General features: G+C 52.6%; 1 protein-coding gene across 5 annotated transcripts in view; it reads left to right on the forward strand.

Annotated features, from left to right (window-relative positions):
- Positions 1–9,879: 9,879 nt before the first annotated feature.
- Positions 9,880–19,911, forward strand: part of SMOX (spermine oxidase) — a 48,765-nt gene continuing 38,733 nt past the window's right edge. For 4 of the 5 annotated variants that reach the window (XM_042931542.1, XM_042931538.1, XM_042931540.1 and 1 more), the window contains exon 1: positions 9,880–10,052. The gene's annotated coding sequence lies outside the window, so the exon portion shown is untranslated. Of the gene's footprint in view, positions 10,053–15,951; positions 16,157–19,911 lie in introns of those variants that run through there. The other variant, XM_042931539.1, reaches the window with a different exon arrangement.

Consider the following 19,911-nt stretch of genomic DNA (forward strand, 5'->3'; position numbering starts at 1 on the left):
AAGCTCTCCAGGTGATTCTGGAAGTCTGAGAAGCTCTGAACTGGAGTGGGGGAACCGAGGGCGCTGGAGGCGACCTGTGACCTGCAGGTCAGAAGGGCGGCCGTTCCTAGCGCTGTGAGCTCCCTGATGGATCTGAAACCCCCCAGGGGAACTGCCCCGAATGGAATGCTGTTTAAAGACACTCAGAGCTTTCCAACGAATGATTATTTTGCAAGACAAACAATGTCCTTCAAAGGTACTTTTTTTTTCAAATCTAAATTTGAGTATTGAGTTTCCTGCCCACCGTGGTGTGAAAGGACCCCAGGCTCTCCTTTCTCTCCCCATGTCACGTCTTCTAGAGTTGTCACAAGGACCTTTTTGGGGCCTGCTCCATCTTTCCACATGGCTCCATTGCAGTTTTCAATTATGTGGGAGAAAAGAACGATGAACTGGCCATTCCCCCGTGTGTGAGGCCTTTTCCTTCCCCGACAAAATAGAGACGAGGATGAGTCAGCTTCTCCCAACCTCCAGGATCTCCTAGTGACTCAGAGGATGGTCTGTTTCATGGGTAAGGGCTCCTCCCACAAAGTGAGCAGCCCTAGCCACCCCCTACCTGAGTCACCCGCCCTGGGTGCTCCCATCAAGACACGGCAGGGGGTGGGGCACGCCGAGAAAGGTCAGCGATAAGGGGACCAGGAAGGATGATGGGGGTCGAAAGGCTAGATGCAGGCGGCTAAATTTGTTCCTCACTTGGGGGTGGCCTTGGGTGGACCCACAAAGGGTTCAGTGTCTCTATTTGAAAATGGGAGAAATCGTGTATTCTACAATATGAGACTCAGCAGTGACCCAGAAGGAGAAGAGATGAGCCTCTGGGAATATGTCTGGCTGGAGACACCCTTTGGACCTTTTCTGTGCAAAAGAGAGGGATCCCTGGGGTGGTTTATCCTTGAGGATTTCTAGGACAAGCTGTAGTCTGAGCAGGGCCTGTAGGAGGAGCCGGGAGGCCTCCACGGGGAGGAGGGTGGGGTTTAGGGCACTGAGCAGCTGGTATAAACACAGCAGCCCCCAAACCTTGGATTTGGTGCTGCCTGTTTTCCTGGGTCTGACTCCGTCAGTGTTTCTTCTCCTTCACTCCTGTGTCCATCTGTTTTTCTCTATTTGTCTCCTCCCCCTTCTCTCCTACATCACAGAGAATAGTGAAGGCTTCTCTCCCCACAGGGTGTTTTCTTTCCTGTTTAGATGGTGACTGGCATCTCTCCGCTTACGGAGGCAGCAATCAATCCATCCTGTTTACTTATTGCTGACATGGTGCGTTGTGGTCAGTGAGGTTGTCCACAGCCCCCCCAGGGTGGGGTGGGGACCAGGGTGCTGACACACTCAGGCATACACACTCAGCCATGACCAGGTCCGTCTGCCTTACCAGTGCCAGGAGGTCCTAGTCTGATGGTCTGATGTCTGGGATGCTGTGGGGCAATCAGCTGGGCCAAGGTCACCTCCTCTGCTGCTGGGGTTCATGGCCCGGCGTGCTTGGCACAAACACAGGGCTCAGACAAGATCTCCCCACGGAAGCTGAGTGCCCAGTGCACAACTCCTCAGCAGTGGGGAGGTCTCAGAAGCAAGAAGGGCAGTGTCCGGAATAACAGTGTCAGAAGGCAGCTCGCTCAGCATGCCCATTTCTGCACAAGGGAGATAGGAGCAGAGAAGGCAAAAGGCTTGTGGAATGGATCACTCTTCACCGCATCCCCTCTGCTCTGCCTCTCCTGATTGGGCCCTTCCCTCCTAATTCATGGGACTTGAGACACACATTTTAGTTTGTTTTTCTTGATTTCCCCACATCCTATGCAGTGGCATTGTTCAGGATTGATCAAGGATGTTTTCCGGGGTTAGTGGTATGAGTGGGGAAAGGGGCAGGAGGCAGGCCCGACCTGTGGGGAGACAGGTGGTGGTTGTGATGGGCATTTAAACAGAGGTATGGAGGCACCAAGGCCAGGAAGATGACGCTGTTTTCAGGGTGCTTACCCGGGACCCGACTCCTACTAAACTCTGAGCCCAGGGCCCAAGCACACAAAGATTACCAAACAAAAAAACCAAAGAACAAACAAAATCCACAGTAGCTAAGAGTCTAGGTGGATGCCCCTTGATGCTTCGAGAGGATTCTCGGAATTCCTGAGGTCATCTGGAGCTCACCAGGGTCTGCCTCATAGCCTGACTGTGTATCTACTGTTATGATGAAGAGCCAGACAGACCTGGGCTTGGGGGTGCCCAACTCTGCCACTCAGTCTATTTGTCTGAGGTTCAGATTGAACTGAGTGTCCTGTATTTTAATTTGTTAAATCTGGCAACCCTTCTAAGTCCCCCCAAAGGTTGGCCCCCACCCTTAACCCCCCATCCAGAGGCCGTCAGTGGCAAACCCTGCATTATTCTGAAGTCTGGGATTTCACCTCAAAAATTCACATAAAATTTAAGCTCAATTCCACGTTCCTATCCTTGTTTTGATATAAAACAGCTATTAAATTATCCTAGTTAAAAAGCAACACATTTCCTGTGCATTTTCCCTTGGTTGTGAATTAGTTAAAGCCCTGCTCATCCTGTTAGCCAGCTTTCCAGTGGATGGAAGGGAGACCTGGGGGTGTTTGTGCTGTGCAAGAGGGAATGAGGAAAAGAAGGGCAGGAGAGTGAGATTTTCAAAAGGTCACATTTGTTCAATTTAAAGGACTCCATTTTTGCCTTCCTATTTTGCCTTTTTATATGTGTTTTTTATTTTTTTACATTTATGTATCGTTGAAAGACAGAGAGAGACAGAGCATGAGCAGGGGAGGGGCAGAGAAAGAGGGAGACACGGAATCTGAAGCAGGCTCCAGGCTCCGAGCTGTCAGCACAGAGCCTGACACAGGGCTTGAACCCACGAACCATGAGATCATGACCTGAGGCGAAACCAGACACTTAACCGACTGAGCCACCCGGCCACCCCAATATATGTCTTCTTCTTCTTCTTCTTCTTCTTCGTCTCCTTCTCTTCCTTCCTCTTCCTCTTCCCCTTCCCCTTCTTCTCCTCCTCCTCCTCCTCCTCTTTTCCCCTCCTCCTCCTCGTCCTCCTTCTTCTTCCACACATACACAGAGTTGAGAGAGACAGAGAGAGCATGTGCAAGCATCTTAAGCAGGCTCCACGGCCAGTACGGAGCCAGACCTGACTTGGGGCTTGATCTCACAACCGTGAGATCATGACCTGAACAGAAATCAAGAGTCAGACACTCAACTGACTGAACCACCCAGGCACCTGTAATTGTTTCTTCTTTCACAACGTGGGAATCACTTTAGTTAAAAACATTGAATTCTCTTACCTGGCAAAAGGGTGGGCAAACGGAGAGCCAGAGCCTCCAGAAAAGTGGAGAGGGGGCAAGATGGCACATACCCCTTGAAAACAGTGAAGGGAGCTTTTAGAACAGTGGCTATACATTGGAATAGCCAGAGTTCCCAGGTGCTCCACAGGCCCCCTGCCTATGGGGGGATGGGAGCCAGGTGTCGGTGCTTTTAAAAGCCCCCCCAGGTTATTCCAGTGTGCGGTTGAGACTGATACCATCGCTGTGGAGATTTGCTACTCAAAGTCTGGCCTGAGGACCAGTGGCATTCAACTGGGAGCTTAAATCTCAGGCCTCACCCCAGACCTGCTGAATCAGAATTTGTGTTTTCACAGTTGCTTTGTCTGCAGTCTCAGAAGACCTGCTTTAGCAGACCTGTTGGGAGCCTCATCTTGATGGGGTGGTCTCAGCAGCGGCTGGTTTCCTTCAGTGGGGACCTGAAGGCCATGGGTGCTAGTCTCTCCATCACAGCCTGCTGCACTGTCTCCCACTCCTGGGTGTACAAAGTTGTAGGCTTACCCACAATGATGGAACTTGCCTTCTTTGCCTGGGTCTGTTAGTGTCTTTCCGTTGATACACCATCGTTCCATCGGGACAACCATATAGTAGCCAAAGACGTTGGCTGAAGATCAGGTACTCCTGTCCTGGTGGAGAAACCTAAGGACACCAGTCAGGATATGGGGAGAGGACAGACAGAAGTATACAGTGTGCCTTGACATCAGATGCCATATTCACGTACTGTATGGCTATGCAGGTCTGGTTTTGAGCCACATAGTCTCTTGTTTTCTAATTCTTTCTTCAGTCACATGGAATTGACATACTTATGAAAAGCCCGGGTAAGTGAGGTTGCTCTTTGCCTTTATCAGTTGGCTATGGCAACAACAGTGCTGTGTAACAACCACGAAACACACAACAGTATTCATTTCTCACGTGTATGTTTGCTGGCTGGGTTGGCTGTGCTGCCCTCATGCATCTACAGGTTGGCTGCATGTTAGCTGATCTAGGCTTGGATCAGATAGGTGCTTCAAGATATGGTCTGGGTGAGTTTGGCTCTTGGCTCTGGGCTGAGCTCTGGTCTGCCTCTCGTGTGTTCATCTGCAGCTTCAGGCTGAAAGGCAGTAGCTATCCAGGGGAACGTTTCTAATGGAGGTGGAGAAAGCACAAAAGGAAATGGAAACATGCAGGAACTCTTAAATCTGAGGCTCAAAACAGACTCACCACCACTTCTATTCCATTTCATTGGCTAGAGAAAGCCACACGTTCAAGCCTAACATCAGTGGGTGGGAAGATACACTCCACCTGTCTCAATTGTGGCAAGAATATGGATGCAAAATACTACACGGGGAAGTGAAGAATTGTGGCCATTAAGTCAACCCACTATATCCTCCTTGGGAATGAATGATGCTTCCTTGGGGCTACATGTCCCATCCCTTCCAGAACTTTTAAAAACTTCCTCATAGCAGAGACTGCTGGCTGGTCACCAAAAGTCACTTTTCTACCCTTCCTGGATTCACAGCTAGAACATATCTCCCAGCCTCCCTTGTAGTTAGGTATGACCATGAGACTGGTTTTAAATTTTTTTTTTTTTAACGTTTATTTATTTTTGAGACAGAGAGAGACAGAGCACGAACGGGGGAGGGTCAGAGAGAGAGGGAGGCACAGAATCTGAAACAGGCTCCAGGCTCTGAGCTGTCAGCACAGAGCCCGACGCGGGGCTCAAACTCACATACCGCGAGATCGTGACCTGAGCCGAAGTCGGACGCTTAACCGACTGAGCCACCCAGGCTCCCCGAAACTGGTTTTGATCAATGGTATGTGAGTAGAAGTAATATTAGTTTTCAAGCTAAGGTTTTCTTCTGCGGCTGGCTTTGTGCTGATGAATACAAGACCTTGATGATTGTTGGAGGCACATGCTGGAATGAGCCTAGATCCCTGAATCACAATGCGGAGGAAAGCTGTTATGAAATAGGAATACTTCTTTATTGTCCAGGTAAGATATGAATTTCTGTTATGTTTGAACCACTGTGTTCTTGGGTCTCTTTCTTACAGAAACCAGCATTACTTATAATTAGTAAATTTCCTAAAGCCCTTCTTTGTTACTCTGACCTCTCCCCGGGGTGGTGGGTGTGGAAGTGTTTTGTAAACTATAAAGTGCTCCACACATGTGAAGTCTCACTGTGATCAGTGCTTGACTAATGTTTCAACACAAAACAGAATCTAAATCAGTTGTATGGATGTGGCAGAGACTGATGCTAATAACTACTGATATCTGGAGGGGGCCTGATGGCTTGGTTATTGATTTTTATATCTCTTATTCCTTTTTAATCCTCGTCACAACCCTGAGCCACAGGCTCCTGTCATCACCCCCATTTTAAGAACGACAAAAGGGAGCTTTTGCTGAACTTGCTCAAGGCCTCACAGCTAGTCAGGTGCTTAAACCTGACCTATTGTTCCAGGAGGAAGCAATAGGGAACCATTTTAGCTCTAATCCACTTTGCACCAATCAGGCTCCAAAGACCCGCTTGGCTCATGGTGGGGGTGGGTAGAGAAAAATTGGTTGTACCCAAGGTAGCTGGTGGTGGTGGTAGGATTTGTAAGAAGTATTTAAAATTCCAGGCCCTGGGGTGTCTGGGCGGCTCAGCTAGTTAAGCACTTAAGCTTCTGACTCTTGATTTCAGCTCAGGTCATGATCTCACAGTTGTGGGATTGAGCCCCGTGTTGGGCTCCACACTGGGCATGGAGCCTGCTTAAGATTCTCTTTTCCAATTGTGGTTTATATACACAATGGACTACTACGTGGCAATGAGAAAGAATGAAATATGGCCTTTTGTAGCAACGTGGATGGAACTGGAGAGTGTGATGCTAAGTGAAATAAGCTATACAGAGAAAGACAGATACCATATGGTTTCACTCTTATGTGGATCCTGAGAAACTTAACAGAAACCCATGGGGGAAGGGAAGGAAAAAAAAAAAAAAAGAGGTTAGAGTGGGAGAGAGCCAAAGCATAAGAGACTGTTAAAAACTGAGAACAAACTGAGGGTTGATGGGGGGTGGGAGGGAGGGGAGGGTGGGTGATGGGTATTGAGGAGGGCACCTTTTGGGATGAGCACTGGGTGTTGTATGGAAACCAGTTTGACAATAAATTTCATATATTGAAAAAAAAAAAAGATTCTCTTTTCCTCTCCCTCTGCCCCTCCCTGGCTTACTTTCTCTAAGAAATAATAAGATAAGATAGGATAGGATAGGATAAAATAAAATAAGTTCTAGGCCCTAATCTGAAACTGTGTACCCTAGAAATCCATTCTTGGAGATAAGAGAGAGGTGTGTATTCCTTGAGGCTTCTGCTTTGTAATAGATTATCTGTAAGATGGCTACCAAGGATTCCTTGCACTCCTGTGTGCTCATTTTCTATGGGTTGAATTATGTCTCCCCCATACGTTTATTGGATATGTTGGAGTTCTAATCCCCAGTACCTCAGAATATGACTGTATTTGGAGATAGTGTCTTTACAGAGATAATCAGGTAGAAGTGAAATTATTAGGATGGGCCCTAATCCACAGGTGTCCTTATAAGGAGGGGAACTTGGACACAGAACAGGGGCATGCACACAGGGGGAACTTGTGAGAAGATGAATGAGGACAGAGATTGGGGTGATGGATCTACAAGCCCCTGAACACCAAAGATTGCCAGCAAAGCACCAGAAACCCGGAGACAGCAATGAAACAGATTCTCCCTGGCAGAAGGAAGTGAACCTGTAGACACCTTGATCCTGGGCTTCCAGCCTCCAAAAACTGTGAGACAAGGAATGTCTGTTGATTAAGCCATCTACTTTGTGGGACTCTCCTGCAGCAGCCCTCCAAACTAATACCACACTGCACCCTTCCTATCAAGAGGGGGAGTCCGCTTACCCTCCCCTTGAATAGGGGCTGGCTTGGTGACTTTCTTAAGCCAATAGGGTGTGGTAGAAATAATGAAATGGCACTTCTGGGTCTACGCCTCAAGATGCCCGGCAGCTTCCATTTCACCCCAGAGAGAAGCCCGGCTGCCATGTTGTAAGGAAGTCCAGGCTATTCTGCAGGAGAGGTCCCATGGAGAGAGAAACCATCTGGATTGTTCCAGCCCCAGTCAAGCACGCGGCAGAAGAGCTGTCTAGCTGAGCCCAGTCCACCCAAAGAGTTGTGAGAAATAAGAAATTGTTGTTTGGAGCCACTGAGTTTTGAGGGGGGTTTGTTATGCAGCGAGAGACAACTGACATGTCCTTAGGCAAGTATTCTGGCACCTCTGTCACAGTCATCCTTACAGCCAGATGCCTCCAGGGCTGTCCTTACTACCATCTTCCTGAACGGATTCTGGGTGACGCCTGTCTTCCCACATGCTCGCTTCCACATAAAAATCTTCAGTGGTGCATCTGGTTGCAGGGCCTGGTTGGTGCCAGCACCCCAGCTGCAGAGAAGACTGGGAAGGAGCATTTTTGGCTTTGGAGAAGGGGGGGCAGGGTTCGTGCTCCTGGAAAGTTCCCTAAACACAGAAGGGTGTTCAAAAGGTACTGGCCACCCCTGAAATTTGATGAAGGCTCCCAACAATGGCCAATTTTTTTTTTTTTTTTTTAAATGTGAACTCTCTGGGTGTCTGGCACACAGCTCTGGGTCCATTCACCTTCTAATTGTAAACAGTGCCCTGACATCACCCTTCCTCACTCCGCATCCCTGTGGTTAGGATGGGACTGACTCCAGGGCTGGGCATGTGATTCAGGCCCAAACAATGATATGTGACCCAGCAGAGCCAACTTGGTGTAACCTTGGCTTTTTGCTGGGACAGCTGAAAGCAATGAGGACTTGAGCTGTGAGGTTGGTACTTACAGCTGCTGGCAGCCATCTTGCCACAGCAAGGAGCAGAGAAGAGAGATAAGGACAGGAAGACTAAGTCTTGGTAGTTTTCAAACCTCTTGGTGTGCAGATCTCAGACCATTGGCGTCTTCTGTTATGTGAGCATATACATGTCCTATTTGCTTACACCAGGCCATTCTGAGTAGTTTTCTGTCATTTGTAATCTGTCAAGCCCATGTTAGCATTTTTATTGAATCCAATGACTCTTTGGAGTAGGGGTATTATTTATTAGTCCCATTTTATAGATGAGAAAACTGAAGCACAGGGAGGCCACACGGAGGCAGAGTTCAAACCCAGGAAATCTAATTCTGAGAGCCTACTCAAAAGCATTCTGCTTCCTTGGTGACAGGGAAGGATTCACTGAGGAAGGTGACATTAAACTCGAAGGGGATATAGGGGTTTGGGGCAGAAAGGCTTTCTGGGTGAAGGGACTAGCGTGGGCAATGACCAGGACTTTTCTACTGAGAAGAAACTTCGCCTCAAATGCACCATGTCCTTACCCCGTAACCAGTACGCTTAGTGGGTCCCTTTTGCAGGGGAGCATCAAACCCCATTTCTGTAGGGTCACCTCTGCTCTCCTGGCCTCCACTCATGCGGACCTATGCTCTGCACTGGGACTGGCTGTGGGGTGTAGGTTAGATGTGGCACCCTCCTCACCCTGAAAGACAGTTCAAGGCAGGGGCCTGGCTTCCATCCAAGGCTTCCCCCCCCCCCCCCCCCCCTTGGACTGGGTCTCTATCAGCTCCAGGAGGCCCTGGAGATGTTCACAGAATGAAATGGTCAGAGACCGAGTGACCTTCCCCATAAACGGGCACAAATGAAAACTCTACAAGGAACCAGAGCAGTGCTTGCAGAATCTCAAATGGCGAATAAACAAGTAATTTCCAAATAACTATGATTTTTTAAAAAAGGAAAAGAAAAAGTGACCCTCACACCTATTTGCTTCGGTTTCACACCTATTTGCTTCGTTTTTTTTTTTTTATTAAACCAAGGATGAGGCAGCGCGTCCCAGCGAAGGCTATTTTCTTACAGAGGCCATTTCCACGTAGTGGGCTGCGAAGTGACAGGCTGTGGCGGTGTGAGTGCGCCCTGCGCAAACCCCCTGCTGTCTAGGATTGGAGACTGAGGCGCGGAGGTCTCAGAGGCGGGGTAGAGTGTGGTGGCGGTGGCGGTGGCAGGGGAGGCAACGGGTGTTGGGGAGAAAATGAGGCGGCCCTTGGGGACGAACCCACTGACCCCAACTAAGATCCAGTGAAGGGTCTGCGGGAGTGAAGACAGCTCCGGGAGGAGAGGGGCGCCCCTTCCCTCCAACTCTGCGGGCAAACTGAGGCCCGCGTCCTGGCTCTGCTGGTCGCCTGGCAGGCAGCCTTGACCCGAGTTACGCCCAGCATCGGGCCGGCAGGGCTGGGCTGGTTACTCTCCTTTCGGGGATGAGTGAGTACGTTTGGCGCCCAGCTAGAGACGGAGCGTTGGGCCGGGGGCTTCGGGGGCGGGCCCCCACCCCTCCTCCCGGGGGCCCGCGGCTCCCGCGGCCCCCGCGGCCCCCGCCTCCCCGCTCCCTGGGGGCCGGGCTTGGGGAGGAGCTTCGCGCGTCCCCGCCCCGAGGCGGAGCAGGGGGCCGGGCCCAGGCGGACCTGGCGGGGTGGGCCGGGGACGCGAGGCGGAGCGGGGCCCCACGCAGGCCGCGGCGGCTGGCTCGGGCCCCTACGGTCCCGGCGGCGGCTGGAGGAGGAAGCCAGACGGCTGGAAGAAGAGGGGAGGAGGAGGAGGAGGCCGAGGCTGGAGCGCCGCTCGCCACAGACTCACTTCCCCGGCTCAGCAGGGAAAGGTACAGAGCGTCCGCCCCCCAGTCCCCTTGCCCCCCTCCCCCCAGTCCCGAGCCCCCGGCCCTCGCTCACGCCCGCAGGGGCTGCGGCCGCCGCGGGAAGGTGAGGGGCTCCGAACGGCCCCGAAGGCTCCGGCGGTCCGGGGCTCCGGCGGCCAGCGCGGCGCTCGCGCGGGAGGGCTGGGGTGCGCGGCGGTGCCGGAGGCTCGCGGACAGCGGTGGGCGCCGCGCCCCCTCGCTCGCGCCGGGGGAAGCGGTGGTCCGGCCCGGGGCGGTGATCCCGGGGCGGGGGCTGCGCTGGCCAGGCCAGCACGCGGAGGTGGAGGGCAGGCCGGACCCTCCCCGAGCTCCGTGCAGCAGGGGAGAGCCCTGGGCGCCCGGCGGGCGCGCTCGGTGGGCGCAGACAAAGCCTGGCGCGGGCGCCCCGCGGCGACTCGGGCGGTCCGGGGGGTGGGCGCTGGGGACAGAAGAGAAGGCGCCGGGGCGACGACCGGGACTCGGGGAGAGGCTGGGCCGCCCTCCCTCCGGCTGTCCGGGTGGTCTCGGGGGCGGGGAGCCGCTCTCTCCAGAGGGCCAAATAGGGAGCCAGGCTGGGAAAGGGGTAGGGTGTGTTGAGTGCTCACTTTGGGGGAGGGACTGAGGGAGGCCACTGCCTTGGGGGTTGGGCAGGTGAAGGGCCGGTGGACCCCCTCTGAGCTAGTGCTAGGAAGGGGCCACAGCCTCGACGCGATAAGTGCAGTGGCTGGCACGAATGGTAAGATGTGCCCACAGGTTGTTTGCAGAACCTGCTGGTGGTGACACATCCGTGCCAGTCCGTGGGGGGCAACTTGGTGTTTGGAACAAGCCCCAGGGGTCGTTGGAGTGGGCACGAATGCAGGGTTGAGTAGGCGTGCGTCGGAAAGTGTGTGCAGTGAAGGCCCCACGTTTGCCCCCCTTCCCTCTTGTTGGGGGCAGGGGGGCAGGGAGAAAGCATTCCAGTTCCCGCCACACGCCCATGCCTCCACTTGGCTCCAAGGTGGTCTGCTCCCTGTCCCACACTCCGATTACTTCCCCTCTTTCCAGGGTTAGAAGTGGCTTCCTATCCCCCGATTCCCAACAGGATAAGAACATGCCTTAATACCCTCCACCCCTCACTTACCGCTCCTTTTTTTGGTTTGTTTTATTTTTTCCTTCATCCTTCATTCCCCCTCAGCTACAGATCTACTTCTTTACTTCTTTTCACAGCAGAACTTCTGCAAAGAGCTGTCCGCACTTGCTCCTCTGGAGCACATCCCTCGGGTCCTTCAGCTCACCTGACCCGGCTTGGTCCTACCACTTCACCGCAAACTGCCCCAGTCAAGGTCTCCAGTGATTCCCACACCCCTACAAGCAGGTCTTCTTTGACGACCCCCCCCCCCCCCCAACACACACACACCTTGGTCTTGTTGATCTTCTCTCTTTCTAGAGTTAGTATCCTCTCTTGACTTCTGGTTTTCTTCCTCTCTCCCTGGCTAGCCCTTCCTTAGTTGTCTTTGGGGACAACTCCTTCATTCAGCTCTAAAGGTTGGGGGATCCCAGGGCTCTGTCCTCAGCCCCTCTGCTCTCCTCACTCCCCACTGTTTACCTATCCTCCAAGCCCTCATTCTTTCTTCCGATTTTTCAAATCAAGCATTACTTTACAAACGCACTGATCTTAAATGTACATCACTTCTCTTCTCATGATTTTAAGTAGCGGATTTTGTCACCAGCCCCAGCTTCTCTAGCTAGCCACCCATCTGATGGTTTAGGGTATCCTGGATGTCTCATAGGTATGCAAACTTCATATGGATGACACAGAACCCTGGCTGCACTCCCCAAATGTGACCTTCCTGGGCCTTCTCTAAATAGCCCATAACCCACCTACCTTTAAAGACAGGACCAGATGGTACCAGCTCCTCCCTTTGCCCCCCTCCCCACATCCAGTGCAACAGCAAGTCCTTTTGACTCTTGCTGCAAAATCTATCTCAGGCTTGTTCTTCATGCTCTGACTTCACTGCTATGGCCCCAGGCCATTGCCCCAGGCCAAGCCACCTTTTGGGTCTTGCCCAGGTTTTGTAGTAGCTGCTACCTGCTTTCCCCCAAATTCCCACTTGCCCACCTCAAATCTATTTTAACAGAACAGCAAGAATGATTTAGAAAAATAGTGATTACATAATCACATTCCTTTAAAACCCTTGATAGCTCCCTACTGCCATTGGAATAAAATTTCAAAGATCAGACCCTCCATGATCTGGCCACTGCTGACCTCCTCCACCCTTATCCTGACCATTGTCCCCTTTGCGTTCTTCCTGATAGCCACATCTGTATCACTTCGGCTCCTTGAACACCCTAAACTTTTTCCTTCTCTGGGTCTTTGCTTGTGTAGTTTCCTCTGCCTGGAATGTTCGTCCAGGGTTTTCTATTGGGCTGGCTCTGCTCCTTCTCATTGTCAGGTCTCAACTTAAATGTGCCTTCCCAGTCTTGGTAGAGGCCCCCTCCCCACTCCCCTGTAATTTGTCATAGCACCTGGTTTCTTTCCTTTCTTAATTATATTTATCACAGTCCATAGTATTTGTTGCAGTTATTTGTTTACTTTGTCCGGCTTCTCAAGTGCTGGACCTTGACTGAATGGCCCATTGCTGTATCTAGAGCATCCAACACAGTCCCTGGCTGACTCTCAGGGAATCTTGAGCCAGGTGGGAAGGTCAGGGCTGGGTTAGGGAGAAAGACATGGGTATTGCAGTCAGTGCAGGAGCAGTGACCCCAAGGACTTTTATTTTCTTTCCACAAAAGCAGTTGTATAAACTGCTGTAAAAATTGGAGAGGGCCAGTGGGATGTGAAGAAGGGACATGGGGAGGGTACAGGAGGCTTAAAAGCAAGCCTGTCTGCTTAGGGAAGATTGGGCAGGTCTGGGGGGTGTAGAGTTGGTGTGGGTTGTGGTGGGTTGGGCATAAATGATTTCCTTTGCTCTCTTTGGTTGAAATCCAGGCTGGGTCCACAGAGGGCTGTGTGTGTGTGTGTGTGTGTGTGTGTGTGTGTGTGTGTGTGTGTTTTCTCTAAGTCAGGAGATGGGGGTGATCTGGGCAGACAGAGATTTATTTCAGGCCTATCCCCTGGGTGCCTGCTGGGTGCCCAGCCCTGGAGGACAGGAGTTGGAAGAAGAAGCTGGAGCTGAGCATCTTTCTATAGACCCTTGTCTCTCCACCCACAGCTCTCTTCTTTGCACAAAGGAGCCAGCTGAGAATTAAATTGTGTGGCTGGTGATCTCAGAATGGAGAGCTAAGAGCTAGGGGACCTCAGATCTGGGAGAGCCCTGAATAGAGGGCCAAGGGACACTGTGAGGGGAACAATGGAATAGGGGCTAAGGGTTCAGATCTAAGGTCAGGCTGACATGCCTATGAAAGGTCTTGAGCTGGAATAGGTGGGAGCAAGGAGAATATCCTGGGTGGGAAAAATCAAGCAGAGGCCAAGAGGCTGGGCCAGGGACCTGGTATACTCACTGGGTGCCACACAATGGCCTAAAGACCTTGCAAATATTAACTCCTTTACTCTTCTTAACAGCTCTAGAATGTAGGTCTCATGCACATTTTACAGATGGGAAGACTGAGGCACAGTCCTATAACTCAGTAGTGACAGAGTGAGGATTTGAACCCAGGCAGCCTGGCTCCAGAATCTGTGCTGTAAACCACTCCACTGTGACACTTCTCCCATGCCACTCACATCCACACCAGCTGAAGGCTTCTTAACTAACAAGTGGTTTTGCCTGACTCCCAGAGGCGCCTGGCCTTGGAGGCTGGGGAGGTAGGAAAGAAGCCATACCCTGAAGGTAGAAGGGGTCCTCACTCAGAGTGGGCAGCTGAGGTCCTCTGCTTCATGCCCCATTTTTTTTCTTCTAGAAAGGGCTCTAGGCCCAGGCCAAGTAGTTGGGCGTCATGCGTGTTGTGGTTTTGGGGTGCTGGGGAGGTCAAGTACTTCTGGTGCAAAAGCAGCTCTCTGCTCGGGATGCCATTAGAAGGTCACCCCTCTGGGTTTAGCATGGCCCTTTCCCCTCTTCATCTGCCTCTGGAGAGCTCACGAGGTCAAGAGGGGCTCTGCAGATAAACCGCCTGTTTTTGGATTACTTTACAATGTTGTGAGGTGGAGCTTTGGACTTGGCCTTGGGGAGTGTGCATGGAGGTTTGAGTAGGGCTGGGTTGAATGTGGGAGCAGAGCTGGGGGACCGGAGAAATGGGACTCGAATTCAGCTTAATCCACATCACTGTTGGTCTTGTCCTTACCTCTTTTTGTCTGTCTGTAAAATGGGATTGGAGAGACTTTTTCTTTGCTCCCTAGAGGTTGCAGAAGTTGGCAACTCCTGAGGTTGCATGCTTGAGTGGCTTCTTGCACACCCAGCATAAAGGAGTGAGGACTTCCCATGAGGTGCCAGCCCCGAGGAACTGGGCCAGGAAGGAGGGAGGCGGGCGGTGGGTGTGGCAGCCCTGTCCTTCGAGGCTTTCCTGTTTGGTCATGAGAACGCCTCTGGGCAGGTCACTTGGCTTCCCCAGGGTCTGGCTGGCCGGCCAAACAAGGGTTGCTGACCATACAGGGATGGAGTTTCTTGGCTCCAAATTCTGAGCCCCACAGTTTAAGGAATCTGCTCATCTATCTCAGCAGATCCTTCCAGTCCCCCAGGGAGAGAAGGAGGCAGAGTTGGTGGCATTCTTTTCATTTTGGGAAACTGCGGCACAGGGTAAGCACATGGCTGCTAGAAGCTCAGCAGGCCCACGGGTCTCGGGAGTGCCCCTTCTTTGGCAGGGAGACTCATCCACTGAGTTGAGGTGAAAGCTGGGGCTCAGCCTGACACTGTCAGGCTGGAGCTGAGGGTGGACATTCCAGCTGGGTGCTGGACCCTCTTACCTGTGGTCAGCACCCAGTGCCCCAGCCTGGTGCTCAGAGCTACTGGCTACACAGGACAAGAGCTCTCCTCTGCAGGAAATGAATGAGCCACTCCAGATGTGATATAATGAGGTACTGTTCAGACCAGCTTCCTGGAGGAGGCAGTGCTTGTAGAGGGTCCCCAAGTCCTGGGCAGCGTTAGCCAACAGACGAGGGGATGACATTCCCAAGGGGCAGGGGGAGCCCAAGCTTGGAGTACTGGGTTGAAGCCAGGTCAGGGAAGGTCTTAACTGCCAAGCTGCTGAGTCTAGACCTGATTCACTAGGCCCTGGGGAGCCATTGAAGGTTATAGGCCTCGGGTGCAATGACTTGATTAGACCAGTGGTCTATAAAAGTGCTTCTCAAACTCTAACATAGACATGGATCACATGGGCATCTCGTTAAAATGTAGGCTCTAATTCAGTAGGTCTGGGCCAGGGCCTGGGACTCTGCATCTCCCACACGCTCCTGGGTGGTGCAGACCTGGTCCGTGGGCCATCTCTGTGTAGTGAGGGTTGAGACTGGGGACTCGGGGGCCGAAGCAGGTGGGTACAGGGACAGGTGCAGGTCAGGTGGGATCTAGAAGAGGTAAAGGGGACCATGCTGGCTCCTGTGGACTGTGTTGTGGGAGGTGAGGGAAGTATGTAGAGGGTGTGGGATGCAGGGGCCACTCTGCTGGGAGGTGGGACTGGGTGAAGGGGCTCTGGGAGTCTGGGTCTCAGACCAGTGACAAAGGTCTGAGACCTTTGATTTTCAGAGCGCCTGACTGTGAGGAACTCTCAAGACCATGAAAAGGTGTCTTAGGCGACTGCCCCAAGTCAGGGTGACACACAGCCGGGATACAGGGCATCTTATCTTTGCCCACAGCTGAGCCCGGCCCTGTGGGTAGCCAATCTGGGGTGAGCACTCTTCCTGCAGCCAGGGTGGGGCCGAGGAGACAGGGGAGACAGCTGACTCCAGCCCCAGACATGCCATCTTCTCCTAAAAGTGCCCAAAGTCACCCCAGCTACTAAGCTGTCACCCCCAGTGTGTACAACATCCCTTTCCCTGGCCTGTGTGAGTCTTTGTAGTGGCCACCGATGGTTACGTGAGCCACTGTTGGGGTCTTATCCCACTTGGGCCACCTCCCCGCATACCTGGACGTGAGGAGGCCTGGATGCTTCTCTCTGCGCTGCCCCTGACTGGGCCACTACAGGCAAGTGTCTGCTACCCTCTGAGGCCCTAGTTTTCTGTTAACTGAAGGACTTGGTCCCCTCCCTGGGGAGCAGGGGGGAGGGTGACAGGGTTTGCTGAGTGGGGAACCGCATCTTCTCAGAATGGCAGCTTAATGCATTTTAATTTTGGTTTAATATTAAAACTCACTAGTAATGATGGAGTAGATTAAGTAATTTGCCCAGAAGAACTGTCCAGCCTGCTTTAGGGATTTTCCGAGGCCCCTTGCTCTCTGGGCCCTACATAGCCTGGTGGGGTTGGGGTGGGGGGTGGTATCTGAGGGCCCCAGTCAGGTGAGGTCCCTCCAGATGCTGGCAGGAGTAGACAGTCACCTCATCCGGGGGAGGGTGGAAAGGAGAGACTGAGGGGCTCTCAGTCTGAGTTCCCCAAATGTCCCATCGATGTCCTAAAAGGATACTCTTCCCTACCCCCCCACCGCCTGCCATGATCCCTGCCCGTGTGCCCTGTACTGTGCCAAGCTGTTCTGAAAGGTGGGAAGGGGCAGCATTTCACAAAGACTATTCTGAGAAACCTCAAGGGTTTGGGGACAGATAAGGGTAGACACTGTCAAATTCATTCCATCAGCCTATGGGAGATTCAGAATGCATTTAGGAGAATTAAAGGTTCTGACAAGTCCTGCAGAAAAAGAAACCTTTTAGTGTTTTCTAAACTGATTTGACCATGAAAATTTTTTGGGGAGAAGGTGTCCTAATAATATGTTCCACTCACCAGGAAAACACCTGGTGGGCAAGGACTGATGTGGAAAGATGTGGAAAGATGGGTGGGCCCAGAAGGATGGATGGGTAGCTCCCTGGGGGAAGTGGGCTTGGGGGATGGATACTATTTGGACAGTCAGTGGAAGACAAGGGCACTGCAGAGGGAGGATTGATCTGAAGGCAACGTGGGCCCAGAGTCAGCCCTGGGTTCTTGCAGCAACAGCTCTGCTTCACTTCACTGGGTGGTTGAGGAAGGGACCTGGGTGGATGTGTGTGGTGCCTAGGACACAGCGGTCGCCAGGCCGGGGTCTGTGTGATTCTGGGAGGATCATTCCCCTCCCCTTCCCCTGCCATCTCCTTGCCTAAGGTCTCCCAGCCTTTCACCTTGGAGAGGGGGTTTGTGATCTCTGGGCAAGAAGTCAAACTGCTCTGTGGCTCAGTGTCTTCATTTGGACCATGGGATGACCTTACCTCCCTGGTAGGGCCATTGTGACACGCAAATACTGGTTGGCTGCTCTTTGTGGGATTGACATGGCTGTAGGCAGTGTCTCCAGGAGGGACCCAGGGAAGGGGACAGTTGCTGGGGACATGAACAGGCACAAAGGCCACCAGAGAGCCTCGTGGGGCTTAGGGTGGGGTCCTGATTAGACTGGAGGAGTAATCTGTAGAGGGTAGCAAGGACCTGCTTCCTGGAGGAGTGGCTGGCAGGGTGGGGAGATTTTGACCTAATGAGATTTCACAGGCCCTCCTCTGGGTGTGGGAGTCAGAAGACCCAGAGGGTGCATGTGGGAGACAGGGGCCCTGAGGGCAGGGGGAAGGTGTCAGGGACCTGCCTCCAGGGCCATCAGAGTCTTCAAGCAGGGCAGTGGTTGGATCAGAGCAGTGATTCAGGGGCGTCTGGGTGGCTCAGCCGGTTGAGCGTCCAACTTCGGCTCAGGTCATGAGCTCACTGTTTGTGAGTTCGAGCCCAGCGTTGGGCTCTGTGCTGACAGCTCGGAGCCTGGAGCCTGCTTCGGATTCTGTCTCTGTCTCTCTGCCCCTCCCCGACTCACTCTCTGTCTCTCTCTCTCAAATATAAAACATAAATTAAAAAAAAAAAAGAACAATGATTCAGTGCGAAATATGGCATGGGTGTGCAGTGATGGTGGGGTGGCGGTGCGGGACCCCCTTCAAATGCACACATTGGGTTTCCTCACAGAATAGCTGTGCCCCTTCTTGGCCCAAAGCACAGGGAGGGCTGGGTTGCTTATGTGACCCTTATAGACCTTTGACCCTTTGACCCTTATCCTCAGATTCTCAGAGCTCTGAGTCACTTTTCCAAAAGGTTAAGAATCTCACCATGTCACCTTCCCGGAAGGGGTGTTGCACATGCAGAAGGGGGAAGGGGAGGGTCCCCTGTGCCCTTCCACTCCCTCTCCCCTCCCTGGTGGCCGGTGGGGACTGTCACTGAGGCTACCCTGCCCTGCCCCTTGCCAAACCTCATTTCCTCCCTGGTGTGAGGATTCTTTGTTCAGTAGCTCAGGTGGAGGAGATGGGGTGTGGCCGCTCACAAGGTGACCCAGGAGAAGTTGCTGTCATGGCGCGCTGGGGCGGACAGGCTGACGCAGTGATGAAGCGCACAGGGAGGCCCCGGCAGATGATGCTTCCTGCGCCTTCTTGCTGAGCCCAGCTCCAGGCCCTTGTCCTTCGGTGCCCCGTCTCTTTCTTCCTCAAACAGGCAGGCACCAGGGCTTTTCCTGCTCCCTCTACATCAGAGGCTGAGAGCCACAGAAGCTGAAGAAAAGCATTCAGGTTCAGCCAGAGCAGGGTGGCCTGGCTGCGGGGGAGGGGAAGACCCCCGCCCCCCCACCTCCCCCACCCTCCTCGGTCCAGATTCCTTTATCTTCTAGTTGCTTCTTGGGGGAGAATGTTAAGGAAGGTGTGATTTAAGACCAGGAGAAGAAGCACTTGGAAATGATTTGTAAGTTATTAGGAAACAGAAGAAAGAACCTAGCCACCCTCCGCCAACTTTGTGCCAGGCCCTGGCAGACCCATAATTCCTGTCCTCTCCACATGGCTGCACCAGGCATGAGCTGTTGCCCCATTTGGAGCATGGAGATACTGGCAGTGCTGAATGGCATGACTGGGTCTCAAAGCCAAGGTTCTAAGACATCTGGTGTGATGTTCTTTCTTTCCCTCACAGCCCCTGCAGGGCCTGTCCCCAGACCTTCAACCATACCTCTCTACCCACTGCCAGTTCTCCTCCAAGCCAGCCCAGCCCTCCAAACTTTAGACCCCAGGGAGGAGAGGCTGGTGGGTCCTTCTTTTGGACTGGCCAAAAATGATGAGACTTCAGGTCAGTTAGATTTTAGGGTGACTTGTGGGGCACCTGGGTGGCTCAGCTGGTTAAGTGGCTGTCTCTTGATTTCAACTCAGGTCATGAGCCCATGGTTTGTGAGATCGAGCCCTCAGTCTGGCTCTGTGCTGATAGTGTGGAGCCTGCTTGGGATTCTCTCTCTCCCTCTCTCTACCCCTCCCCTTTCCCCCACCCAAAGTAAATAAACTTAAAAAAAAAAAAGATGACTCGGACAGGAGACACTTAGGATCACCAATGGGCAAACATCCTTGGGAAAGATTTTTAAACGAAGCTTTTAAATATTTTATTTTTATTTTTGAAAGAGAGAGAGACAGAGAGAGAGAGAGAGAGAGAGAGAGAGAAAAAGCACGAGTGGGGGAGGGGCAGAGAGCGAGGGAGACACAGGATCCGAAGCGGGAAGCGGGCTCCAGGCTCTGAGCTGTCGGCACAGAGCCCGATGCGGGGCTTGAACTCACAAACTGCACGATGGCGGCCTGAGCCGAAGTCGGCTGCTCAACCAACTGAGCCACCCAGGCGCCCCTTTAAACGAGGCTTTTAAATGTTAAATTAAATACACGGATGACTTTTGATCTTCTTTATTTTAGAAAATCAAAAAAATCATACACAGATTCTGTGTCTCCCTCTCTCTGACCCTCCCCCGTTCATGCTCTGTCTCTCTCTCTGTCT

Source organism: Panthera leo, chromosome A3, assembly GCF_018350215.1.
Source record: "Panthera leo isolate Ple1 chromosome A3, P.leo_Ple1_pat1.1, whole genome shotgun sequence".
Classification (NCBI taxonomy): Eukaryota; Metazoa; Chordata; class Mammalia; order Carnivora; family Felidae; genus Panthera; species Panthera leo.